The sequence below is a fragment of the Salminus brasiliensis genome, chromosome 18 (genome assembly GCF_030463535.1).
Source record: "Salminus brasiliensis chromosome 18, fSalBra1.hap2, whole genome shotgun sequence".
NCBI classification, from domain to species: domain Eukaryota; kingdom Metazoa; phylum Chordata; class Actinopteri; order Characiformes; family Bryconidae; genus Salminus; species Salminus brasiliensis.
Genome location: NC_132895.1, coordinates 31,165,964 through 31,182,890, shown reverse-complemented (window position 1 = coordinate 31,182,890; position 16,927 = coordinate 31,165,964). Strand labels below are relative to the sequence as shown.

Sequence of the window (16,927 nt, the reverse complement as noted above, 5' to 3'; positions counted from 1 at the left end):
CAGCGTTCTTTAAGGAACCAAAAATGGTTGTTCTGTAGCACTGCTCTGCTTTTTGTCATGATTAAAAAAAGAGATGGTGAGCTATAATATATTTTAGGAACTGACAATAGATGTTGAGTGATAACCTCTGCAGAAACAGGAAACAGGAAATAGAAAAAGGCCTGCTCAGTTCCTGATGCCCTTTCCTTTCTCGCTGTGACCGACAAAGCCACATCTAAAGAATTGCCCATGTCCACTTAATGCACTTAGTCCACATTTTTACTGCTGTCACAGTGAAGTCTGAGCTTTGTAAGCCAAGGGGTCCAAGCACCAAAGCTCTGCTCAGATCTGCAGAAATTACTGTGATAAAACCGTAAGCCCCCCAACATCCCCCCCCCCCCCCCCACACCTACCTCTACAGTGCAGGTTGGTGCATTGGGCCAAGTTGGGCTGAACGAGGGCAGAATCTGTTTAACTCAGCCAGTTGCTGAGTTAACTCAACCATTGCTCCAAAATCCAAATTTTTTATTTTTTAAATATTTATTTATTTATTATTTTTCCATTTCCATAATTTTCTTGGTTTTAACCCCATAGGCAACGTTGTGGTTTTCAGCTGTGAAGCGTGGAGGCGGGAATGTCATGATTTGGGGCTGCTTTTCTGCAGCAGGGCCTGGAAAACTCTCCAACATGGAATCCACTAGGAATTCTTTACTGAATCAGGTGGAGGTAAAGGCCTCTGGTGAGACATGTGTGTTAGTCAGTTCGAAGATGAGCTTCCAAAGGGATGGCAAATCGCGTGATCACACGGTCTGAGAAGGTTTCTTGTTTCTGGGCTGGTGTGAACGCTGTAAACTGAACTGTTGAATAATGATATGTTAGGTGAGACGCTGTCTTTAAGCTCCTTTAGAACAGGTTTTGGAAGTCGTCATCATCATCATTATTATTATTCTACCAAGAGTTGCCGTGAATATCCCACACCCGGAAGCAGCTTGTCTTTGCACAAGTAATAAAAAGCAAGTGCAGCTGCTGGAAGAAGTACTGAACCCAGGTGCTGACATAGGCCAGCATTTCACATACGCAAACCGAAATTTTCTTAGCACTGGTAGTTGAACAAACAAATTGTATTAATAAGGTGATGGTTTCTTTATTTATAACACCGCTATGCTATGCATGGCTGGAAGAAGACCATGAGATGACTGGTGTGTACATTATTTTTCAAAGGTTTAGGAACCTTGACCAAATGAGACCATTTGTTGGTGTTTTTTTTTTTTTCTTTTTTTTTACCTGGCTTCTGAAGCTAATCCAACATTGTAACATTATATATTATTGTAAAACATTATATTTTCAGCATATTTCAGGAAAAGACTTGAACAAAAATTGAACAAAATTAATCAATGTCCACAACACAGGGAAGTCCAGGTGAGATGTGGTAGACCAAGAAAACTCTAAGAACTATATTGTATTACGCCCTACACAGCTTGCAGGATCACAATTGCACAATTACTTGGATCACAGGGTGCTGGCGTCTTACTAGTTCCCAGAATTCAGAAAGCAGATGAACTAAGATGCTGATGCCGTCCTCCCACTGCTTGCACTTAATCATTCAGGTTTTTGGGACAGTGGAGCAGATGGATAGCAGTGTTTCAGGCTGCTTCCGTGTCTGTGTTACCTTCTGACCTCCTTAACCCCTAAACACAGCAAGACTTATTACACACTAAGCTGTATTACTCTGTAACTATAGGGACTTCTGTACAAACTGATGGGGCTCTTCTTTGGTAATAGAAGTTTGTAATAACACTTTCGGCCCTCCGATGAGCCATAGACTGACTGTCATCAGCCTCTGATCACACTCTGATGATGGTCGACGTTCTCTCTTCTCAATGAATCCACACAGAACTAATTTGTATTATTTATTGAAAAAAAAGGATACAATTATCTGCATTGTTTCTTGAAATAAGCAAAAATTAATGTTATTTTTAAAATACAAAACCACTTTTTAATTAATGACTGCCCACTTGTCTGACCTTCCACCGATAAAAGACTGATCGCTGGGCTCCCCTGCTACCCTTGTCAGACCAGCTACCCACCCGTCTGCTTCTGCTGTCTACTTAACGACTATGTTGAAGTTACAGCAACTCTTAACTATTTACTATTATTTTTATTACCACCATTAACCATCATCATTACTTTCATTATTCTTTCCGTTCTCTATTATGATTATATTAGTTTTAGTAAAGTACAATGCGATGGTACTGTGACTTTTTATAAAAGGAAATTTGAATTTGATTTGATTTGATTACTCACAAATTTTTCCCTATTGCAAAGGCTGAGAATCTTGCAGTCTCGATGTGCAAGAAAGCAACTAGATTCCTTTTAAAATGATCTTCCATCATTCTCATGGTGGAGAGAAACTGTTGAACAATTGAACAGAAATAGAAGCGGTGTTTTGGCCACAGCTTCCCCTCTTTTTGCAGTAGTTTGTTTGGGGGGAAGCAAGGTGCTTCCAGGATGAGAAAAAGTTTGGTGTAAGGCTGACGTAAGGCAGACCAATCGACACTGAGAACCAAAAAGTTTTGCCCAAGGTTTCTATGTTGACTCTTTCCACAAAAAAAGGTTCTTCTTTGATTTAATGGTCATATCTCCATTATAAAATATAATAACCTTCAAATAACCTTTTGTAGTACCTTTATTTTGTTTAAGAGTGTAGGGACAATGATAGGATCAAGAGTGGTTAAACATGAGCCTACATCTGGGTTGTACACTGCACATTGGTGTCTAGATGGGACCCATGTGAGATAAGGGTGGGCTGTAATGATGAGGGGGCGACTTGGGTCCCAGTAACAACATGTGCATAAATCCACTTAGAGCCCAAACCCACATAGAACCTACCTAGAATGTGGCTTTTTGGCCATAATCTGCAAAAGGTACTTGATTTCATGGAAGGAACACCTTGCCAACTGTGAAGCGTCCCGTCTTGGGGTTTGTGCTGCAGCCAGTGGCACTGGCAGTTCTGCACAGGTGGAGGAACGAATGGATTCCACAAAATGCCAGCAAATCCTCTACACAAATGGGCAGAAACCCACCATGGGCTACCAGAGGAGACACAAACTCAAGTTTTTGGAATGGCCCACAGTTCTCTGATCTACACATCTCACAATACTGCTGGGAAGACCTTAAACACCTCCAACATCTCAGAATTGAGGCCTTTTTTTCGAAGACGACTGGTACAAAACTCCAAAAACACCTTTAGCGACAGCAACGAGTGTTTGCAAGCTGAGATTTTGGTGTGAGGTGCCCACACTTTTGCACAGGCCAGACTAATAAGTGTAGCTTGACGCCTACAGTGTTAGCTTTGTTTAAACCCAGTAGAGATGACCTCCCCCCCTCTGTTCCTCTAGAGCTAGTCCTCTTGAAGGTCCTGAGATTTGTAAATGTGTTCAACTTCCTTGATTTAGCATGTTATCAGGGTGTGTGTGTGTGTGTGTGTGTGTGTGTGTATACACTATTTATTCTCTTTATCTCTCTCTCTCTGCTTGCTCTAGCGGGTGTGGTGGATCCACTAAGCAGGCAGGATGCAAACAGGACACCATGTGTACAGACCTGTGTGTGCGTATGTATGCTGTGACGTTGCTTTTGCAGGATAACAATACGCACTGCCATGGTGAGTCCTCCAAAGGGCACTTGGACAGAGTTGGCTGCTTGGCTTAATAATTATAAACACCTCTTTGTGATCAGCGTCTGGATTTCTCTGGTGTACGTAAAAAAAAAAAAAAAAAAACAGTAAATGTAACATCTCCCCTTTGAGACGCACCGATGAATATTACGAAGTTCATTTTAAAAGTAAAGAATTACTTGCGCATGAACTGGATATGTAAATGTCTTCTATTCCGTTGGCAAATATGCTTTTGTATTTAGAAATAACAATTTTTTGATTTTTGCTTATTTAAAAAAAAAATGAAAAATGTTTTTTTTCAATAATCAATGCTAATAATTTAGCTTTTTTGTTAAGAAATAATGCAGATTATAATGCTAAAAGCTTTTCTTTTTAAATAAAGTTTTAAGAATTTCTTATTTCATTAAATAATTAAAAATGTAAATTAAGTAATCAATAATTAAATAAATGATTTAGCTTTTTAAAATTGATTGATTGATCGCTTATTTCAAGAGATAATACCAAACATTTTGCTTATTGCAAAAAAAACTTTCCAAAATTGTAGATTTTAAGAAATAATACAATTTTCTGTGCTTATTTCAAAACAAAAGGCACATCTTTTCACATAGTTTAAGGAAAAATGAAGATAATTTGCTCAGTTTAATTTTTGGATATCATGATTATGGTACGGTGTAGATTAGAGTGGTGGTGTTGGTTCTGTTAAGCACAAAGATCAATTAGGAAACTCAGGAGACTCAGGTCCAAGTATAAAAGTGCTGTGTTTACATACAGAAACGAAAGGCAGGGAGAGGCTCTGGTGAATGCCCCGTATATCTCCACAGAGGAAAGGTATGACAGAAGGTTAAGTAGTGACCACAGGGTGTTGGCTCACCTCTGCTGGTCCACAATAAACAAAGAAGTAAAAAAAAAATCCATTGTTCACAACCAAGCATGCCATGAATAAACAAAAGGTATTTACACAATGGGTGCCGTTGGATTTACAAATAAGGTCATCTGGTCGTCTTCATCTGGTAAGAGAATGTGTACATGCTAGGAAATATCTGGAGACACACCAAGACAATGGATGAGGCTTATTACGGATTTGCCCCCTTCAAATCTAAAATCTAAATGATACAGATAAATTCACTTATTTGCTTATTTCAATCAATAATACAGAACAGTTTGCTTATTTTAAAGTATAATAATAATGATAATGCAGATAATTTTGCTTTTTCAGGAAATAATTCTGAAATTATAAGTTTTGTTGCTTATTGCACAGACAAAGGGCAGATATTTTATTGTAGTTCAAGGAATAGTGATAGGAATTTGATAATTTTTTAATCAATAATGTCATTAATTTAGCTAATTTTATTAAATATGGTTTTATTTCTTTAAAGGGATGCTTAAAAATAGCAAAATTGAATGAGAATTTTACTGGATAAACTACCACCTGTGCAATCTTCTAAAAAGAAGTTCTAGTTTAAATCATCGACTGGAGAAGACCGTAAAAAGACAGTGAAGTGTTTTAGGTAGACGTCTACTCCGTTCCTAATGTAATTAAGAGATAGTTAGCAGAAACGGTGTAGGTCAAGCTGAGGTCTGGAAAACCAAGAAAATGTTCAGAAAGAAAGACTGGTGGGATTGCTAGGCAAAAATCCAACCCCCTTCAAACCTTTCCTGCCTCCTCACCACATGAAATTTAACCTCAGAAGTTTCCAAAGGAACATCTTAACAAGCCCTGGTGCACTTTGGAAACACATCCTGTGAACTGATGAAGATGAAATGTAACATTTTGGCCACAATCAGCAAAAAAAAAAAAAAAAAATTGCATGAAAAGAACACCCTTCCAACTGTTAAACACAATGGTGTGTTGCGGCCAGTGGCACAGGCTTTGCAGCTCTAAGGGGAAAGGATCAATGAGACACCAGCAAGTCCTGGATGCAAACAAACATCACACCACCTGTCAAAAAAAGGGAAATCTCAAAATCTGTAAGGTGAAGGTGAAGGTGTCGCTATGGTCCTCACAGTCCGCCAGCCTGAACGTCTGTGAATGTTCCTGGGTAGATCTTGTGGTTTCGAGATCATACAAGTACAAAGTCAGATAATTATTATCTCTCACATATACCATATGTATTCCATTAGCTTCATTCTCTCTTAGTGTATTATATCCAGACTGACATACTCATAGTTTTCCTTATGCTGGCCACAGTGAGTTATTGTCCAAGTGACCTCGAAGTTGCATACCAATTTGTTTGGGTATCTCCAGGTGTGTGAGGGGCTTCTAAAAAACATATTTGAGCTTCCTTCCTTTTCGTTAATTATGCACATATGTTAACACCCTTTTGTTTATTCATATCACAATTAGGTGTAACCAATGCGCTGTAACTTCTTTGTCTTCTGTGAACCAATGGAAGGTGACAACACCCCATTGGGGAGATATATAACCTTTTGTAACTTGATCAACCTTCAAAGATCTCTGGGTATTTGCCAGGAGTTTCTCCCCGGCCGAGAGCATTAATTGGATCTAAGTGATAAGTGTGATTTGACTGATTTCTGCTTATTTAGAGAATTTCCACCACGACCTCAAGAATCTCACAGTGATAGAAGCTCCCTTTGCAGGAGGATTAGGTGGAAATCGTCCAAACAAGAACCGAGAACCTCTTAACAATCAAAAAAAGGGGTGTTCCTAAGTTCTGGCCACGCAGGGTGCTCCGAACGCTCGCTTTTGAGGCCTTTGCTTTCGAGGCCTGTTGCAGCGCACCTCCCAGACATTGTATGTGGGGGGAGGGGTGTTTTTAAGAAGGTGCAAAAATAAAGTACACCCTCAAAAATATGTAAAATATTGAAGCGAATTTCATGTAAAGACTGCAATGATCCGTCAGGGCCTGCGGGTGAGTCGGCTCAGACTGGAGGTGAAGTGGTGTTGTCTGGAAACCAATGAAAAGCTCTTCGCAAACATACCCCCCCCCCCCCAATCAGAAGCGCCGGGGAGGCCGAGCTCCTGTACAAACAAGCCTCATTGACTCATCACTTCTTTATGATGTGCTTTACACTCTATTAAACATACAGAAGTGGCTTTCACACCAGACTGGCCGAAATGTGAACGTGTTTACAGTAAGAGGCCAGTATTTAGAGACACAAGGCAGTAGATGTTTCCAATAAAGTGGCCAGAAAGTGGAAGCACAAGGCAGTCAGTAGATGTTTCTAATAAAGTGGCCAGAGAGTGAAGGCACAAGGCAGTCAGTAGGTGTTTCTAATAAAGTGGCCAGTGATTTGAGGCACAAGGCGGTCAGTAGGTATTTCTAATAAAATGGCCAGTGAGTGAGAACACAAGGCAGTCAGTGTTTCTAATAAAGTGGCCCTTCTAACCTACGCCTGGCATCAGGCATGGTGCCAGTAGGTTCACGCTGGTCTGCCACAGGGAGTCCTGTTCTATTGGCAGTACTTCACACATAGACTAGACAAGCTGTGTGTGTGCATGTGCAAGTGTGTGTGTGTGTGTGTGTGTGTGCGCAACTTAAGGAGCTGAATGTGTTTATTGGAAGGGGTGTCCATAAATATTTGGACACTGGGTCCCAAGGTGAGACTGATTGGACATGACTGTGGCCGACTGTGGTGAGGAAAACAATGGACACCACTGTCAGGGCAGCGTTGGACCCCACTGTGCTGAGTGTGCTGAAGTGACCTTAATAGTCTGAGCTCTAACTGACGTGACCTCTATGACGTCTGGGCCTGGTGCAGTTTCACTGGGCGGATCGGACCCGACCTTCAGAAGGCAGCAGTAGCACTGTTATTTCTTTCCCAAGCATAACCCCCTCATCCCCCCCAACCCCCACCCCGTATCATCTTAGCAGATAATACAGTAATCCCCCCGTCAGACTGTGATAGTGCAGTGTAATATCCCGCGAGCTGTACTCCCCCCTGTCCCTCACACACGCTCTCACACTGGGCCGTTTGTTCGGGCGCCCGTATCACGTTTAGAGTTTGATTAAGTCTTTATGAGGGCCTGCCTGAGGCCCGCTGAGGTGATTAAGGAGTATGGCAGGCTCTCAGGTCATGGGCCGGACCCCCGGAGTGGATTTCGCTTAATAATTCATTGGTGTGGCATGTGAACACGTGTGTGTGTGTGTGTGTGTGTGTGTGTGTGTGTGTGTGTGTGTGTGTGTGAGCGCCACAGGCACTTCTGATATGCTATATAGGATATGGACAAAAGTATTGGGACACCTGCTCATTCACTGTTTCTTCAGAAGTCACTGTCTCTGCTGCCCAGAAAAGAAGGCTTGTGGAAGCACAAGGTAAGTGTTTCCAATAAAGTGGCCAATGAGTGGAAGCACAAGGTAGCTGTTTCCATTAAAGTGGCCGGTTAGTAGAAGTACAGGGTAGGTACTATTTAGCTAAAAACAGTACTCAGTAATAAAGGTTTTATAAAGTAACTTGTCTTGCCATTTAAGTCGAATGAAAGCCTGTAACTGCTGCTTAGTTTTTTTTCTTTTAAATTCCAGATAGCTTTAAAATAATGAGAAAATACTTAGAATCATAAAACAATGAACGTATTTCAAAATAACAACTTAGCATTAAAAATAATGAGAAAGTATCTCAAAATAATGAATGTATCTCAAAATAATGACACACCATTATAAAATAATAAGAAAGTATCTCAAAATAATGACTTAGTATCATAAAATAATGAGAAAGTATCTCAAAATAATGACTTAGTTTCATAAAATAATGAGAAAGTATCTCAAAATAATGACTTAGTATCATAAAATAATGAGAAAGTATCTCAAATTAATGACTTAGTTTCATAAAATAATGAGAAAGTATCTATATATATATGTCATTATTTTGAGATACTTTCTCATTATTTTATGATACTATCTCAAAATACTTAGAATCATAAAATTATGACATTTGCTTAATAATGACTAAAATATTATTTATTTATTAAAGAAGTAGTTTTTTTGAAGGGGCTGAAACAGGCTCTCAGAGCGCTCATCATGTTCGCTGGCTGATGTTGTGTTTCTGAGGCAGTGCAAATTCTGCAGCTTAGAAGCACTAGTAGGTCCCACTGACTGAAAGACGGCCAGTGTTCATCACCTCCACTAAACCACTGCGCTGCTCAACGCTTTGGAGAAAAGAGCAGCTGGAGATGCCGGGGATTGAACCCGGGGCCTCATACATGCAAAGCATGCGCTCTACCACTGAGCTACATCCCCTCAGCCTATGAGGAGCCTGATCTCTGCTGTAACACGTGTTCGCTGTTGTCCGCCCTCTGCTGTTCATGTAGGGTATGTGCAGCCGTGCAGCCTGCAGAACCTCTCGCGTTTCTCTGAGAAACGTTGAGTAAATGAAGTGCGAATGTCTTCAGACTGTTAATACTTTGCTGAATGTCAGCACAGGTCATTGTTTATGGTGTTGGTGGTCAGTTTAGAGGCAATAAGAGTGTTAAACGCTGACCTGCGGTCAACAAACAGTGGACAATCCTAACCCAACCCCACCACAGGTTTGCAGGAGCCAGCTCAAGCAGGGCTGGGACAGCACGGTTGGTAGAAAAGAGCAGCTGGAGATGCCGGGGATTGAACCCGGGGCCTCATACATGCAAAGCATGCGCTCTACCACTGAGCTACATCCCCTTCCTCCAGAGAAAGCCTCCCGTGCAACACGTGCTAATCAGCGAACAGCCTCCAGTGTCGCTCCCTACCGCCCCCTGCTGTACATGTACGACACACGCAGCTCCACCCGCCTGCCTGCAGAATCGGCGCTAAGCTGCTCTCAGGAAGCCCAGACCACTAAACTGCGGGATTGCCCTGGAGCTGCGGGGCAGTTCTCAGATCAGCCCGACCTGCACATCATCTACTCACTCCTCACTTCTTAATTGTTGTAAACTGGGGGATTTCCGCAGGCAGGTAGAGCCGTAGCTTCCCTACGTGTACAGCAGGGGGCAGTAGTGAGCAACACCGCAGGCTGGCCACTGATCAATACGTGTGCTAATAGCGCACGTGGAAGGACAGGGGATGTAGCTCAGTGGTAGAGCGCATGCTTCGCATGTATGAGGTCCCGGGTTCAATCCCCGGCATCTCCAGCTGTTGTTTTCCGTTACTTAAGTGGAAATGGACAACACTGGCAGTACGGTGCACGTTTTAGGACACCCCCAGACCTCAGCGCCAGGCCGTTCACACATCAGCTAGCTAGCTGCTAACATGCTAAATAGAGAAACAGCACACACGGGCGTCCCTCGTGGTTAGGATGTTGTGGTTGGGGGGGCTTCCAGTAGGCCTAAGATTTAGGGCTGTAGCATTAATGTGTGACATTAATGCAAATATTTATTTATTTACCAAGAACTAATAAGCTAATAGGCATAATAACCTTTATGAACCTCCTTTAGTTCAGCAAGTGCTCACGAGTGAAATATATAATTTCTTTAACGTAATTTCATTCCGATTATTAAAATTATTAAATACATTAATAAAATAAATTAAAAAATCAGATAAAGTCAAACAGTGTTTGTTTATTTATCCTCTGCGTTCCGGTATTTTCAGGCTGTGGCCAATCGGCTGTAGCGGGAAGCAGTTTGGCCAATGGTTGATGAAGATGCAGGTACGTGCCGACCAATAGTGGCAGCCAGAAGGCGGGACTTAAGCAGTTTGGCCAATGGTTGATGGAGATGCTGGTACACGTTGACCAACGGCGGCGGTGAGAAGGCGGGGCTTAAACATACGGGAAAGACGGGTCTCGTGGCGGCTGTACGCCCTGTATAAAACACACATCACATGTTTGAAGGCCTTGAAGTTTGGGGGTGGGACACAGTTTGGTCGACAGGACAGAAGTGATTGATAAAGGTGGGAGCAGCAGGTAAATGTTCAGAACCTGGGCTTCCTGAGAGCAGCTTAGCGCCGATTCTGCAGGCAGGCGGGTGGAGCTGCGTGTGTCGTACATGTACAGCAGGGGGCGGTAGGGAGCGACACTGGAGGCTGTTCGCTGATTAGCACGTGTTGCACGGGAGGCTTTCTCTGGAGGAAGGGGATGTAGCTCAGTGGTAGAGCGCATGCTTTGCATGTATGAGGCCCCGGGTTCAATCCCCGGCATCTCCAGCTGCTCTTTTCTACAAAGCGTTGAGCATCGCAGTGGTTTAGTGGAGGTGATGAACTCTGGCCGTGTTTCAGTCAGTGGGACCTACTAGTGCTTCTGACTTTGGCCAAAAAAGTGCCCTAAATGAGAGATAATACGTTTTATTATCTATTAGACCATATTAAAAGCTTAGCTAGTGTTGTAGTAAAATGTTTATTATACCTTGTGTTTGTTGACAAATTATCCTTAAATAATAATTACTCAACTTAGTATCAACAACTACATAATCATTGTGTGAAACCTTGTATTTTATATGCATCTATACAAATGATTATCCGATACTTATATCATGTAGGCTTACACACATAGCTAACAATGTATAGCTTGTTTCTAACCCACATAATACCCACTTGTAACACGTATTGGTGTGCGACATACAGAGTCACTTTGCATGGCATATTACTCACCCACTTACTAACTTACATGATATTTACTCATAAGACATATTATAACCTTATTACATTGTATGGCCTACTAACTCACATGACATGGCCTCCTGAGACACATTAACATGTAGCATATGGAGTTCTATGGTAAAGGCGGGTGATTCACGCTTAAAGACATTTGCGTTATTAAAACTATACATCAGCATGACAAGTGAGGCCACTCCATGTGTCTGAAGTCACTGTCATGGACCATCGTGTTGGCCCCAATTGGGACTGGTGTACTTTGTTTGAACTGAAGTGATATGGAGGGGATGCTGATAGGGTCGGACGGAGCGGCCTTCTCTCTGTGTGGGTAGAGGGGATGCTGATAGGGTCGGACAAAGCGGCCTTCTCTCTGTGTGGGTAACTCCCTAACCTGCAGCTGCCTCGCACACACATAGAGAACGCTACACTGTCCAGCTTTGAGAAAATACAGAACATAGTCAAGGTCAAGCATGATGGTGGAGTCAGGCACGTGAATCTGAGTACTAACATGTGCCATCTTGCATATTCACATAGACTAATCTGTAGAAACGCCTCATCGGCAGGTTTCACGTCATTTGGGGTATAAACGTGGAGTCAGATGAGAACGGGGTCAGAACTTTGCTTTGGGATGGTTGATACACTGTCTTTAATGCATTTGTTCTCCTGGATCCAGCATTCTTAAATAAATACTTTGGTTTGCTTCTAACTTCACTCCACTCGTCTGCGACTCTTTCCACAAAACGAACACGCAAGGTGTTGCGCCCCGGAAGAGGGGTGGGGTACGGGCAACACTATGTAGACATTTTTCTACACTAGATAGATGGGTATTTTTGTTTGTCTAATATTGCTAATTAATGCTAATTATGCCCCTGTAGGTTTACTGTGCTGAACTACAGTTACTGGAGCTACTAGTTGTCATTAGTTGGATTCATTTGACTGTATTTAATAGCTTTTAATAACCGGGCAGTTTGTTCAGGTAAGTAAAATTAAGCCCAGCCCAGGGTCGGAACCAAGGTTCGTGGTTTTGTTGCACTGTACACATCCGGTTCGGTTTGGTTGCACACTCGGTCCGTTTTAGCGACTTCGCTACACGCCGGTGTCGTGACAAATCCTACCCCCCGGACACGTCCCATCCCCTCTGACGTCATCCTCATCATCACAAGGACAATTTAGGACCCAGTACGTTAGCTAGCCGATGTAGCTAGCTAGCTAGCATGCTACTGATTAGCCAGCCGAGCTGCCGTCTCTCCCCTTTCACAGTGCGTTTTGTCCAGTGGTAGTTAAGATATATATGCATAATTATTATTATTATTTTTATTTGTTATTATTGTTTTATTTGGATCCCAGTTATCTGCTGGTCCTGCACAAGGTTAGCTCGATAGCTAGCTAGCTAGCTCCACCTGTCGGTATTAGCTTTATATACCAGCGAAGCAGCAACAACATTATATCGCTGAACTTACTTTATTACTAATATGTGATTCATATTTAGTAGCTAAATGCAGTTAAATAGCGACGCTTTATCCAGATAAAATCAGTAAATATATTTTAATCTGGCATATGAGTATCACAGCCGCTTGAGGGCGCAATTAATCACGTGCGCGATTTTAACCAATGGGACGGGCGGAGGGGTGAAGGGTGTGTCGTGCGTCGGACGTCGGCGTGTTGAATTCGTTCCAGGTGTGGTGCCGAATCCTGTCTCCCTGCCAGAACCCGACTCCCTTCGAGTGCACGCGCAATCCGTTGCGCCCATAGTGCTGCGTGACGCGCGCACGCGAAGGGGAGTCAGATTTCGGCACAACACCGGGTCGTCTTCTTCTCCTGTTTTGGACCCGTCAGCAAAGCTTAAAAACAGTAAATTAATGATTATAATAATTATAATCGTCGTAACTTCCGGTCCTGGTGGGTCAAGGCTGTGTGAGAAAACACGGCCTGCAGAAAACGACCGCTGGAGATGCCGGGGATTGAACCCGGGGCCTCATACATGCAAAGCATGCGCTCTACCACTGAGCTACATCCCCTCAGCCTGTGAGGAGCCTGATCTCTGCTGTAACACGTGTTCGCTGTTGTCCGCTACCGCCCTCTGCTGTTCATGTAGGGTATGTGCAGCCTGCAGAACCTCTCGTGTTTCTCTGAGAAACGTTGAGTAAATGAAGTGCGAATGTCTTCGGACTGTTAATACTTTGCTGAATGTCAGCACAGGTCATTGTTTATGGTGTTGGTGGTCAGTTTAGAGGCAATAAGAGTGTTAAACGCTGACCTGCGGTCAACAAGCAGTGGACAATCCTAACCCAACCCCACCACAGGTTTGCAGGAGCCAGCTCAAGCAGGGCTGGGACAGCACGGTTGGTAGAAAAGAGCAGCTGGAGATGCCGGGGATTGAACCCGGGGCCTCATACATGCAAAGCATGCGCTCTACCACTGAGCTACATCCCCTCAGTGGAGAACGAGCCTGTTCTCTGCTGTAACACGTGTTCGCTGTGGTTCACTGTGGTTTACTACCGCCCTCTGCTGTACAGCAGGGTATGTGCAGCCTGCAGATTTACTCCCCCTGTGGGTGTTAACAATCTATTTGATTTGTTGTAAAGACCAGTTGGGGCCCTTTTGGCTTTTGAAGTGATGCTTAGATGCGCCTTGTCTCTGCAGTCCACGGTAGACTGTTTTCTACTAGTTTTTGGAGGAGCATTGCTGTGAGGATTTGATTGCATTCAGTGACAAGAGTGTTGGCGTTAGAGATCAGGATCCCCAACTCGTAGCGCTTGCTGGGCAACAGAGCCATCAAGTGACACAGCCGTCCTTCAGGATGACTGGCAGCAGTTTAAAAAGACTGTCGACACACCACAACACCACCTGCACTCAATCTACTGTGGCAGATTATGGCCTGTAATGGAGGACAATGGACAGACATGTTGATAGATAGACAGAGAGATAAATAAATAGACAGATAGATGGATAGACAGACCGATAAAAACAGAGATGGATGGATAGATAGACAGACAAACAGATAAATAAATAGACAGACATGTTGATAGATAGACAGACATGTTGATAGATAGATAAATAGACAGATAGATGGATAGACAGACATAAAAACAGAGATGGATAGATAGACAAACAGATAAACAGATGCATGGATAGATAGACAGACAGGTTGATAGATAAAAACAGACAGATGGATGGACAGACACAGACAGACATGTAGATAGATAGATAGACAGACAGACAGATAGATGAATAGATAGTTAGACAGACAGACAGATGAAAAGATAGTTAGACAGGTTGATAGATAAAAACACAGATAGATGAATAGATAGACAGACAGACAGATAAAGACAGACAGATAGATGAATAGATAGTTAGACAGACAGACAGATAAAGACAGACAGATAGATGAATATATAGTTAGACAGACAGACAGATAAAGACAGACAGATAGATGAATAGATAGACAGGTTGATCGATACAGACAGACAGACAGATAGATGAATAGATAGACAGACAGATAAAGACAGACAGATAGACAGATAGAGGAATAGATAGACAGATAAAGACAGACAGATAGATGAATAGATAGTTAGACAGGTTGATAGATAAACAGACAGACAGATTGATGGATAGACAGACAGATAAACAGATGCATGGATAGATAGACAGACAGGTTGATAGATAAAAACAGATAAATGGATGGACAGACAGACAGACAGGTTGATGGATGGATAGACGGACAGATAAAAATAGATAGATGGATAGACATGTAGATAGATATACAGACAGACAGACAGATAGATGAATAGATAGACAGACAGACAGATAAAGACAGACAGATAGATGAATAGATAGTTAGATAGACAGATAAAGACAAACAGATAGATGAATATATAGTTAGACAGACAGACAGATAAAGACAGACAGATAGATGAATATATAGTTAGACAGACATAAAGACAGACAGATAGATGAATATATAGTTAGACAGACATAAAGACAGACAGATAGATGAATATATAGTTAGACAGACAGACAGATAAAGACAGAAAGATAGATGAATATATAGTTAGACAGACAGATAAAGACAGACAGATAGATGAATATATAGTTAGACAGGTTGATAGATAAAGACAGAGAGACAGATAGATGAATAGATAGTTAGACAGACAGATAGATGAATATATAGTTAGACAGGTTGATAGATAAAGACAGACAGACAGATAGATGAATAGATAGTTAGATAGACAGATAAAGACAGACAGATAGATGAATATATAGTTAGACAGACAGACAGATAAAGACAGAAAGATAGATGAATATATAGTTAGACAGACATAAAGACAGACAGATAGATGAATATATAGTTAGACAGGTTGATAGATAAAGACAGACAGACAGATAGATGAATAGATAGTTAGATAGACAGATAAAGACAGACAGATAGATGAATATATAGTTAGACAGACAGACAGATAAAGACAGAAAGATAGATGAATATATAGTTAGACAGACATAAAGACAGACAGATAGATGAATATATAGTTAGACAGGTTGATAGATAAAGACAGACAGACAGATAGATGAATAGATAGTTAGATAGACAGATAAAGACAGACAGATAGATGAATATATAGTTAGACAGACAGATAAAGACAGACAGATAGATAGATGAATAGATAGTTAGACAGACAGACAGATAAAGACAGACAGATAGATGAATATATAGTTAGACAGACAGACAGATAAAGACAGACAGATAGATGAATATATAGTTAGACAGACAGACAGATAAAGACAGACAGATAGATGAATATATAGTTAGACAGACAGACAGATAAAGACAGACAGATAGATGAATATATAGTTAGACAGACAGACAGATAAAGACAGAAAGATAGATAGATGAATAGATAGTTAGACAGGTTGATAGATAAAGACAGACAGATAGATGAATATATAGTTAGACAGACAGACAGATAAAGACAGAAAGATAGATGAATATATAGTTAGACAGACAGACAGATAAAGACAGACAGATAGATGAATATATAGTTAGACAGACAGACAGATAAAGACAGACAGATAGATAGATGAATAGATAGTTAGACAGACAGACAGATAAAGACAGACAGATAGATGAATATATAGTTAGACAGACAGACAGATAAAGACAGACAGATAGATGAATATATAGTTAGACAGACAGACAGATAAAGACAGACAGATAGATGAATATATAGTTAGACAGACAGACAGATAAAGACAGAAAGATAGATAGATGAATAGATAGTTAGACAGACAGACAGATAAAGACAGACAGATAGATGAATATATAGTTAGACAGACAGACAGATAAAGACAGACAGATAGATGAATATATAGTTAGACAGACAGACAGATAAAGACAGACAGATAGATGAATATATAGTTAGACAGACAGACAGATAAAGACAGAAAGATAGATAGATGAATAGATAGTTAGACAGACAGACAGATAAAGACAGACAGATAGATGAATATATAGTTAGACAGACAGACAGATAAAGACAGACAGATAGATGAATATATAGTTAGACAGACAGACAGATAAAGACAGAAAGATAGATAGATGAATAGATAGTTAGACAGGTTGATAGACCGACAGACGTGCAAAAGTATTCAGTATCCCAGTCTTCCCATCAACTCTGACCTGCTGAAGAAAAGCATCCCCACAGCATGATGGTGTGTTCAGGGTCAGAAAATGTGACAGTGTGTGAAAACGTCTCACAGGGGT

General features: G+C 41.4%; 6 non-coding genes across 6 annotated transcripts; 2 read left to right on the top strand and 4 right to left on the bottom strand.

Annotated features, from left to right (window-relative positions):
- Positions 1-8,775: 8,775 nt before the first annotated feature.
- Positions 8,776-8,847, bottom strand: trnaa-ugc (transfer RNA alanine (anticodon UGC)). Its single transcript has one exon. It is a non-coding gene; the product is annotated as a tRNA-Ala (tRNA).
- Positions 8,848-9,192: 345 nt separating this feature from the next.
- trnaa-ugc (transfer RNA alanine (anticodon UGC)) lies at positions 9,193-9,264 on the bottom strand. The gene has a single exon. It is a non-coding gene; the product is annotated as a tRNA-Ala (tRNA).
- A 377-nt stretch (positions 9,265-9,641) lies between these two features.
- Positions 9,642-9,713, top strand: trnaa-cgc (transfer RNA alanine (anticodon CGC)). The gene has a single exon. It is a non-coding gene; the product is annotated as a tRNA-Ala (tRNA).
- A 937-nt stretch (positions 9,714-10,650) lies between these two features.
- trnaa-ugc (transfer RNA alanine (anticodon UGC)) lies at positions 10,651-10,722 on the top strand. The gene has a single exon. It is a non-coding gene; the product is annotated as a tRNA-Ala (tRNA).
- Positions 10,723-13,115: 2,393 nt separating this feature from the next.
- Positions 13,116-13,187, bottom strand: trnaa-ugc (transfer RNA alanine (anticodon UGC)). Its single transcript has one exon. It is a non-coding gene; the product is annotated as a tRNA-Ala (tRNA).
- Positions 13,188-13,530: 343 nt separating this feature from the next.
- Positions 13,531-13,602, bottom strand: trnaa-ugc (transfer RNA alanine (anticodon UGC)). Its single transcript has one exon. It is a non-coding gene; the product is annotated as a tRNA-Ala (tRNA).
- Between the last annotated feature and the right edge of the window lie 3,325 nt (positions 13,603-16,927).